This window comes from Oncorhynchus mykiss, chromosome 8 (assembly GCF_013265735.2).
Source record: "Oncorhynchus mykiss isolate Arlee chromosome 8, USDA_OmykA_1.1, whole genome shotgun sequence".
NCBI lineage: Eukaryota > Metazoa > Chordata > Actinopteri > Salmoniformes > Salmonidae > Oncorhynchus > Oncorhynchus mykiss.
The window spans coordinates 76,764,548-76,775,976 of NC_048572.1; the positions used below are offsets into that span (position 1 = coordinate 76,764,548).

An 11,429-nucleotide genomic window follows, 5' to 3' on the forward strand; every position below is an offset into this window, starting at 1 on the left:
TTTCTCCTAAAGAGCTCAATTTTTATGGAATGGTCTGCCTACCCATGTGAGAGACTCACTCGGTCTCAACCTTTAAATCTTCATTCAAGACTCATCTCTTCAGTAGGTCCTATGATTGAGTGTAGTCTGGCCCAGGAGTGTGAAGGTGAATGGAAAGGCACTGGAGCAATGAACCGCCCTTGCTGTCTCTTACTGGCCGGTTCCCCTCTCTCCACTGGGATTCTTTGTCTCTAACCCTATTACAGGGGCTGAGTCACTGGCTTACTGGTGCACTTCCATGCCGTCCCTAGGAGGGGTGCGTCACTTGAGTGGGTTGAGTCACTGATGTGTACTTCCTGTCTGGGTTGGCGCACCCCCTTGAGTTGTGCCATGGCGGATATCTTTGTGGGCTATACTTGGCCTTGTCTCAGGATGGTAAGTTGGTGGTTGAAGATATCCCTCTAGTGGTGTGATAAAGTGGGTGGGTGCTTTGGTAAAGTGGGTGTTTGGCCCTATCCATGGGTATCGTCAGATGGGGCCACAGTGTCTCCCAACCCCTCCTGTCTCAGCCTCCAGTATTTATGCTGCAGTAGTTTATGTGTCGGGGGGCTAGGGTCAGTCTGTTATATCTGGAGTATTTATCCTGTCTTATCCAGTGTCCTGTGTGAATTTAAGTATGCTCCCTCTAATTCTCTTTCTTTCTTTCTCTCGAAGGACCTGAGCCCTAGGACCATGCTTCAGAACTACCTAGCCTGATGACTCCTTGCTGTCCCCACTCCACCTGGCCGTGCTGCTGCTCCAGTTTCAACTGTTCTGCCTGCGGCTATGGAACCCTGACCTGTTCACCGGACGTGCTACCTGTCCCAGACCTGCTGTTTTCAACTCTCTAGAGACAGCAGGAGCGGTAGAGATAATCTGAATGATCGGCTATGAAAAGCCAACTGACATTTACTCCTGAGGTGCTGACCTGTTGCACCCTCGACAACCACTGTGAGTATTATTATTTGACCCTGCTGGTCATCTATGAATATTTGAACATCTTGACCATGTTCTGCTCTAATCTCCACCTGGCACAGCCAGAAGAGGACTGGTCACCCCTCATAGCCTGGTTCCTCTCTAGGTTTCTTCCTAGGTTCTGGCCGTTCTAGGGAGTTTTTCCTAGCTTCTACACCTGCATTGCTTGCTGTTTGGCGTTTTAGGCTGGGTTTCTGTACAGTACTTTGTGACATCAGCTGATGTAAGAAGGGTTTTATAAATACATTTGATTTGATTTGATGAGGCCAGGAAGCAGAGTAGCTCTACAGATACACAGACTAGATACTATATTTGATTGCATACCCGATACATACCAGCATACCGTTCATAAGCACTACAATAAACAATTACCGACAAGGACATGGGGGGGAACAGAGGGTTAAATACACAACATGTAATTGATGGAACTGGAACCAGGTGTGACGGAAGACAAGACAAAACCAATGGAAAATGAAAAGATCAGCGATGGCAAGAAGGTCAGTAACTTCGACCGCCGACCGAACAAGGAGAAGGACCAACTTCGGCGGAAGTCATGACAGAGAATTTATTCTCTTCTGTTTCAGTTTTTAAATCTCATGTTTTGGAAGTCTGCCAAAAGTTCTGGAACCCATTTTCTGTCCCAGAGAATGTTGGGGGGTATAGCACGGGATGTCACCTCACCGTATCTCTGTTACTTAGCATTCTACTTCATTCTCCAGGACTGTCCCTGTTTTACTTTGACCTTTAACTGTAAATCAAAATGTATGACACCAGTGGCAATTGCAAGTGAATCTGTATTGGTATTTGGTTTGCACTTCAGTGTGGTTTATCATTGATGGGAATGTACTCATTTATATATATTTTTTCTTTAGGAGTAATGTTGTCAGATACTCAGTGCCCTGCTCATAGCCATAGATTAACAGATACTGTGTGTGTGTGTGTGTGTGTGTGTGTGTGTGTGTGTGTGTGTGTGTGTGTGTGTGTGTGTGTGTGTGTGTGTGTGTGTGTGTGTGTGTGTGTGTGTGTGTGTGCGTGTGTGTGTGTGTGTGTGTGTGTGTGTGTGTGTGTGTGTGTGTGTGTGTGTGTGTGTGTGTGTGTGTGTGTGTGTGTGTGTGTGTGTGTGTGTGTGTGCGTGTGTGTGTGTGTGTGTGTGTGTGTGCGCCTGTGTGTGTGCGCCTGTGTGTGTTTGTGTTCATGCTTGCGTAAGTGTGTGTGTCTGAATGTCTCTGTGTGTGTGTTTGTCTGTGTGTGTGTTTGTCTGTGTGTCTGAATGTCTGTGTGCGTTTGTGACTGTGCGGTGGGTGAGTGACAGGTGGGTAAAGTGTGTGTGGCAGCATGCGAAAACGAAAAGATAATCAGTTTCATACTGCTGCAGAGTCAGTCAGTGGGCCAGTCTGTCAGCGGGACCGAGACACATGGAGAAAAAACCCACAAACAACTATGAAGACCAACAGATGCCTCTCCTCTCACTGTTACACTCTCTTTTAGTCGTTTCATTCTCATTATTTATCTAGTTTGGTCTCTTTACAGCTATGATCGTTGTGTAGCATCCCAAGGACATGTGTGCCCACACACACACATACACACACATACACACACACATACACCTTTTATAGCCCCTCTATTACATGCAATTATCGTTTCACAGTAATTGTGTTTGTTTGAGGTGCTGTGAATGAGAGTAGGGTTTTTGATTTCATGCTTTGAAGACAATTAGGTGTGTGTGTGTGTGTATGTGTGTGTGTGTGTGTGTGTGTGTGAATTAGGCTTTGCTTTTGGTTGATAAAGTCAGCTGTCAGTCGAGCGTTAGTTAAAAGGCAGAGCATACAAATGTAAATACGTCCTCAGCTTGCCTCCCATGGGGCCATCAGCTGTCTCTGTAATGAATACAGTATAATCTAAACAATGGGGTTATTACACACACACACAAACGCACGCACGCGCACACGCATGCGCGCGCGCGCACACACACACACACACGCGCACACACATATAGCTTTCAACTAATATTTCCGTCCATCTAAGAGAGGTGTGTGTATGTCTGTGTGTGTTTTCTGTCACAATGAAGTTCAGATTAATTCAAAGCTTAAGAAAAATAGCATGTTTTGCCACAGATTGTTGACAATGTTCACATTCTTAATCACATTGTAATCCTGTTTTATAGCAATGAGCATTCTGTGAATGCCAGCGAGACATTCTAACACACAGAAACAGAAATTTACATTGACATTTTGGTCATTTAGCTGAAGCTCTTATCCAGAGCGATATACAGTTAGTGCATTCATCTTAAGATACTGTAGCTTTACCACATATCTCAGTCATGTTAAATATATTTTTCCTCAATAAAGTAGCTATCAGCAAAGTCAGAGCTAGTAGGGGTGGGAGGGCTAAGAGGCCAGAGGTAGCAGAACGGAGTGGTTGGGTTGTAGGGTTGAGCATAGCCTGAAGGTAGGGAGGGGCAGTTCCTTTTGCTGCTCAGTGGGCAAGCACCATGGTCTTGTTGTGGATGCGAGCTTCGACTGGAAGCCAGTGGAGTGTGTGAAGGAGCAGGGTGACATGGGAGAACTGGGGAAGGTTGAACACCAGGCAGGCTGCAGCGTTCTGAATTAGTTGCAGGGGTTTGATGGCACAAGCGGGGAGCCCAGCCAGCAGCGAGTTACAGTAGTCCAGATGGGCGATGACAAGTTCCTGGATTAGGACCTGCACCGCTTCCTGTCGGAGGTAGGTTCGTACTCTACGGATGATGGAGAGAATGAACCAGCAAGAGCGAGTCACTGCTGTGACGTTTGCAGGAAACAACAGGGTGTTGTCCAGGGTCATTCTAAGGTTATTTGCACTCTGGGAGGGGGACACCGTGGATTTGTCATCTGTGATGGATAGGTCTTTGAGCAGACAGGCCTTCCCTGGGAGGAAGATCAGCGCCGTCTTGTCGAGGTTGAGCTTGATGTGGTGGGCCGACATTCAAGCTGAGGTATCTGCCAGGCAAGCATAGATGCATGTTGCCACATGTGTGTCAGAAGGAGGGAAGGAGAAAAGTACAGTGCCTTGCGAAAGTATTCGGCCCCCTTGAACTTTGCGACCTTTTGCCACATTTTTCGGCTTCAAACATAAAGATATATAACTGTATTTTTTTGTGAAGAATCAACAACAAGTGGGACACAATCATGAAGTGGAACGACATTTATTGGATATTTCAAACTTTTTTAACAAATCAAAAACTGAAAAATTGGGCGTGCAAAATTATTCAGCCCCCTTAAGTTAATACTTTGTAGCGCCACCTTTTGCTGCGATTACAGCTGTAAGTCGCTTGGGGTATGTCTCTATCAGTTTTGCACATCGAGAGACTGGAATTTTTTCCCATTCCTCCTTGCAAAACTGCTCGAGCTCAGTGAGGTTGGATGGAGAGCATTTGTGAACAGCAGTTTTCAGTTCTTTCCACAGATTCTCGATTGGATTCAGGTCTGGACTTTGACTTGGCCATTCTAACACCTGGATATGTTTATTTTTGAACCATTCCATTGTAGATTTTGCTTTATGTTTTGGATCATTGTCTTGTTGGAAGACAAATCTCCATCCCAGTCTCAGGTCTTTTGCAGACTCCATCAGGTTTTCTTCCAGAATGGTCCTGTATTTGGCTCCATCCATCTTCCCATCAATTTTAACCATCTTCCCTGTCCCTGCTGAAGAAAAGCAGAACCAAACCATGATGCTGCCACCACCATGTTTGACAGTGGGGATGGTGTGTTCAGCTGTGTTGCTTTTACGCCAAACATAACGTTTTGCATTATAGCCAAAAAGTTCAATTTTGGTTTCATCTGACCAGAGCACCTTCTTCCATATGTTTGGTGTGTCTCCCAGGTGGCTTGTGGCAAACTTTAAACGACACTTTTTATGGATATCTTTAAGAAATGGCTTTCTTCTTGCCACTCTTCCATAAAGGCCAGATTTGTGCAATATACGACTGATTGTTGTCCTATGGACAGAGTCTCCCACCTCAGCTGTAGATCTCTGCAGTTCATCCAGAGTGATCATGGGCCTCTTGGCTGCATTTCTGATCAGTCTTCTCCTTGTATGAGCTGAAAGTTTAGAGGGACGGCCAGGTCTTGGTAGATTTGCAGTGGTCTGATACTCCTTCCATTTCAATATTATCGCTTGCACAGTGCTCCTTGGGATGTTTAAAGCTTGGGAAATCTTTTTGTATCCAAATCCGGCTTTAAACTTCTTCACAACAGTATCTCGGACCTGCCTGGTGTGTTCCATGTTCTTCATGATGCTCTCTGCGCTTTTGACGGACCTCTGAGACTATCACAGTGCAGGTGCATTTATACGGAGACTTGATTACGCACAGGTGGATTGTATTTATCATCATTAGTCATTTAGGTCAACATTGGATCATTCAGAGATCCTCACTGAACTTCTGGAGAGAGTTTTCTGCACTGAAAGTAAAGAGGCTGAATAATTTTGCACGCCCAATTTTTCAGTTTTTGATTTGTTAAAAAAGTTTGAAATATCCAATAAATGTCGTTCCACTTCATGATTGTGTCCCACTTGTTGTTGATTCTTCCCAAAAAAATACAGTTTTATATCTTTATGTTTGAAGCCTGAAATGTGGCAGAAGGTCTCAAAGTTCAAGTGGGCCGAATACTTTCGCAAGGCACTGTACCTGCCTACAATACTCACTGTAGTGTGTGTATATCGCAACCCCGTAGTAAGTAAATAGGGCTACCTAGCTAGCCATGAATAACTTACAGCTAGTCATCTACTTTGCGTAACAGTAGTTGTAGGAAGTTTTTTCCTGTTAAACTAGCCCTTTACAAAAAAATATTGGAGTTTTGTTGGTGCAGTAAAAGTGTTGTAACTGCTGTCGACTGTGGTATTTTGGACGCTGTAATTGCAGAATTAATGTTTGAGATTTTTGGTTCCAACTGCTGTGTCTTTGTGAGAAGCAGAGTAGGTAGTACGGATGATCTCCGCCTCTTTGGTTCCCACTGTGATGCATGGAGGTGGAGGTGTGATGGTGTGGGGGTGCTTTGCTGGTGACACTGTCTGTGATTTATTTAGAATTCAAGGCACACTTAACCAGCATGGCTACAACAGCATTCTGCAGCGATACACCATCACATCTGGTTTGGACTTAGTGGGACTATAATTTGTTTTTCAAAAGGACAATGACCCAACACAGCTCCAGGATGTGTAAGGCATATTTGACCAACAAGGAGAGTGATGGAGTGCTGCATCAGATGACCTGGCCTCCACAATCACCCGACCTGATCCCAGTTGCGATGGTTGGGGATGAGTTAGATGCAGAGTGAAATAAAAGCAGCCAACAAGTGCTCCTTCAAGAATGTCGGAAAATAATTCCATGTGAAGCTAGTTGAGAGAATGCAAAAAGTGTGCAAAGCTGTCATCAAGGCAAATGGTGCTCTCTTTAAAAAATCTAAAATCTAAAATATATTTTGATTTGTTTAACGCTTTTTTGGTTACTACATGATTCCATATGTGTTATTTCATAGTTTTGATGTCTTCACTATTATTCTACAACATAGAAAATATACACAATTAAGAAAAATCCTTGAATGACTAGGTGTGTCCAAACTTTTGACTGGTACTGTATAACATGAGTTACAGAGGCAAGTTGTGATCGATGAAAGTCCAGCATAGATGAGCAGCCGACATGTTGATACAAGGCAGCAGAGTAGTGTGCAGTGATTCTCAAATGCAAAATGTATGCGTTCTCCACACTTTTTGAGCTTGAGGTGTGGAGCACGGTACAATGCATATTGAGAAACATCAGATATGAAATGATCTGTCATTTCTGGGCATATTAGAAGCAGACAGAAAACAGTTTGTGATGTATTCACATAGGCATAATTACAGTTTTCTGCGTATTAGAATTATGTAGCATCATAGAAACTTGTCAGTAAAATGACTACAGTGATGTGCAGGTGCCAAGTCCTCCAAACACAGCTCAGTTCTGATGTATTCATTGTGACTACAGAGAAAGGAAGGGGGGAAGCCACTGCCAAAAAATGAGCTTGCCTTAATGAAGATGAATGGGGGGCGTTTGGGATTGAAGGTGATGTTTTACTTACGATCAGACTATTCAATTTGGTAAGGCTTCAGCTTCTCCCAACAACATGACAGCACTGGGAAATGGATATTGATTATAAAAGGTTGTTGCTTTCCCATCTCTCTCTCTCTCTCTATCACCCTGTCTTTTCTAGCTCGCCTTCCCTCTCCCTGTTTCTCTCTCTTCTTTTTCTCTCCATATTTTATCCTTTCCCCGTTTTCCCTCTCTTCTTCCCCTCGCTCTCTGTTTTGTCATGCCGTCCTCGTGTGTGATGTGGCGTAAAGCATGATGGATGACCAAAGCTGATTTGAGGGCAGAGCGTCTCTCAGCGTCAGAGGCACAGGGATTGAATCCTCCTTTTCATGCAATCCTACGGATATCGCTATGGACTCCCAGCCAGCCCACAGCCTGGCCATGAAAATGGACCTGAGCTCAGATAATTCAATCAAAAGAGACCGGAGCCTTTGAATATTTTCTTTTGTGGCTAAATCTGAAATCTGCCCGCACAGAAATACCAGAGAAGCACATTTTATTTTATCGCTGTCCTAGGAAAGTGTAGGTGTCCATTCATTGTTTTTACTCTACAGTGCTTTGTGAAAAGCCTGGTTGTGGAAGTCTGTCTGTCTGTCTGTCTGTTTGTCTGTCTGTCTGTCTGTCTGTCTGTCTGTCTGTCTGTCTGTCTGTCTGTCTGTCTGTCTGTCTGTTCGTCTGTCTGTTCGTCTGTCTGTCTGTCCGTCTGTCTGTCTGTCCGTCTGTCCGTCCGTCTGTCCTGTCTGTGTGTTTAGTCTTTAGTACTCAGCATAGGTCTCTTCCTTCAAGTGTAGCTCTCTCAACCACCCCGTCTACTACAGTGCAGCTGTATGTTTGCAGGACTACTTTTGTATACTGTATGTGTGTATGTTTGCATGTCTGTTTCTATGCATTGCATGGGAGCTATACTGCTGCCTGTGTTGTAGCTGGCGGATGCCACTGTATAGCCAGTCACAGAGATCTGAGGTCTCCAGCTGTTGAACAGATGGAAGGTTTCCATACAGTTTCATCCCGCACCAGGAGCAACACAGAATACCAACAACCTCTCACACACGCACAAGTGTGCATACACGTGCACGCATGCACACATACACACACACACATACACACACACACACACACACACACACACACACACACACACACACACACACACATACACACATACACACACACACACACACACACACACACACACACACACACACACACACACACACACACACACACACACACACACAGTACCGAATCATCTCTTATACCCAGAGCACTCATTAGGATTCAGTCCTGATTCTATCCTGATAACCTCTTCAGCAGGGAGACCTACTGATGGCTTGTGGTTGTCATTTGACAAGACAAATTAACCTTTTGAGGGCATGGCAGATTACGCCCCCTTTGGAGAAATTGGGTACCCCTAGTAAACTGAAAAAAAAAAATATTAAAAATTGCTAATATATGCATATAATAATTATTATTGGATAGAAAACACTCTAAAGCTTCTAAAACCGTTGGAATTATGTCTGTAAGTATAGCAGAACTCACAGGGCATGCATTCTTCACAGTTTTGCTAAAATAAAGTATTATCATGTTTAACAAAAATCTAAATCGTACAGGTAATTGGAAACATGGAGTAAAAATGAATGAAATGTCATTACAAAGGGAAGAGACAATGGATTCCACATTCAGAGTAGTCCTCTATCAGAGGAGGCTGCTGAAGTGAGGACGGCTCAGAATATTGTCTGTCCTCCCCTCAGCAAGCTCCACTGTGGTCTATATCATATTATACTTTTCAGGGCACTGTCCCTCCTTCATTGGGTCTTGCTCTACTGTATTTCTCATTAATGATATTTCCTTTCTGTCACTGATCTTCTGTTTCACTGCTGTTTGAGCCAATTCCAGAACTTGTGGGATCCGTCCATGTTATCCATGCATTCACTATGCGCCTTGATCTCTCAATCTCATCATCACCAGGCTCGGACAAACCTATGAAAAAAACAGCATCACATCAAAGCCTGTCTATTTGCTTACTATACAGTGCATCTTAGTCTACATCGTTTCATCTTATAAGCATCTCAGTTTAAACACTGTAAATGTACAATAACTTTAAGTTACCTAATTTTAGGTTCTGAAGCATCATCTGGAAATCGTACATTATGGCAACTTCTCGTCTGCACCATTCCTTCTCTAGCGTGTCCTTCCACTTGTCTGTGAGTCAACCACCCACTGGATTTCCAACCTCGGCTCCTGGTACTGTGAGGGTACGAGTGCTTGCTGAAAAACAATGTTAGGAGATAATGTCTATTAAATTCTGAATCAACTCTGAATTTCCTGGTCAAGAAAGAATCAGGAAACATGGCATTTAATAATCTACCTCTAACTTGGTTCTTGAAAATTTTGGTCTGAATTAAAATGTTGTACCTTTAGCTACAGCTTTCAAGTTACATCTGTGCACCCCACCTTTATTACTCATGGTTGGACAGACGTTGTAAGGGCAATGAGACATCTTTCTTGAGACCATTGATTTCCCCTCCTTACATCTCCATTGACTTGTCATTTTCTTCTTGGCATTGCTTTTCATTCCGACTGACGAGCCTCAATTCAGAACCTGACTCCAGATTTTAAATGGAATGAAAAAGTATTTTACAATGCATTTCTAACATGGTTAAGTACAAACACAGGATTTCTTACACTCAATAGGATAGTCCATGCTTATATCTCCTCTCTCCTTGGCTTTAGCAGTCTGGATGTCCATCCATACCCTGTGTGCTGTTTTCCTTATTTCTATGTTCTTGGTGTCCCATTCCTGATTCACAAGTCACATCAACTCCTCCAACCCAACCTTGGTGCAATAGAGCTCTTGGTTTGTCTTGGTGTAATCAGCTGTCGCCATGTTGCTTTAAGTATCTGTGGTGTGTAAATAGAAACTGTTACCTGCCACCATTTCTTAGATCTTCTCCAGCAAGTCTGTGACCTGATTGTTTTCACTCCTGTTCTTATTGTCAAGAACATGATACCTGTTCCCACATTTCCCTCAACAAGCCACTGGAGGGCCTTCCCTTCACTCTCAATGTGCTGCTCTTTGGGCACATCACCAAGCCAGTTCTCACATGTGAATAGCACAAAAATGTGCCTCCAGACATTCTCTCCAAACTGCCCCATATTCGCTTGTATATTCTGCTTTTGTTCTTCCATGAAAGAGGTGTCAAGTGGGACCACCAGGAGTATGGCGGTGCTGGAGAACACAGAGACGCCTCATTCAGGATCTCGTCTTTGACCAGGTCTGGATTTAGCTGAGCTGGGAAGTATTTCCACCAACCAGGAGTGTCTACAACTGTGACCTTCCTCCCAGCCACTTCACCATTATTGCTCACACCTTTTTTGTTTGTCCTGCAGCTTCAAATGCTTCAATGTTCAATATAGTGTTTCCTGCATGGCTTTTTCCAGCCCAACAAAATAATTTGGATTTCTCTCTGAATGTGTGCATTTCCTGAAGAAACAGTAAAAGGGTTCTTTATATTAGTGAAAAAAGCATATTTACTATAATAAAATGTATTAGAGTTGAAGTCGGAAGTTTACATACACCTTCGCAAATTACATTTAAACTCAGTTTTTCACAAATCCTGACATTCAATCTAAGTAAAAATGTCCTGTCTTAGGTCATTTAGGATCACCACTTCATTTTAAGAATGGGAAATGTCAGAATAATAGTAGAGAGAATGATTTATTTCAGCTTTTATTTCTTTCATCACATTCCCAGTGGGTCAGAAGTTTACATACACTCAATTAGTATTTGGTAGCATTGCCTTTAAATTGTTTAACTTGGGTCAAACTTTCAGGTACAGTTGAACAACCTTCCCACAATAAGTTGGGTGAATTTTGGCACATTCATCCTGACAGTGCTGGTGTAACTGAGTCAGGTTTGTAGGCCTCCTTGCTCGCACACAGTTTTTCAGTACTGCCCACAAATTTTCTATAGGGTTGAGGTCAGGGCTTTGTGATGGCCACTCCAATACCTTGACTTTGTTGCCCTTGAACCATTTTGTCACAACTTTGGAAGTATGCTTGTGGTCATTGTCCATTTGGAAGACCCATTTGTGACAAGCTTTAACTTCCAAGTAAAGGTCTACTGATGTCTTGAGATGTTATATTTCCTTCCTCATGATGCCACCTGTTTTGTGAAGTGCACCAGTCCCTCCCGCAGCAAAGCAACCCCACAATATGATGCTGCCACCCCCATGCTTCAGGGTTGGGATGGTGTTCTTCGGCCTGTAACCCTCCCCCCTTTTTCCTCCAAAGATAACGATGGTCATTATGGTCAAACCGTTCTATTTTTGTT

General features: G+C 43.5%; 1 pseudogene; it reads right to left on the minus strand.

The window, feature by feature from the left end:
* Positions 1 to 2,354: 2,354 nt before the first annotated feature.
* LOC110530989 lies at positions 2,355 to 3,984 on the minus strand (annotated as a pseudogene).
* Between the last annotated feature and the right edge of the window lie 7,445 nt (positions 3,985 to 11,429).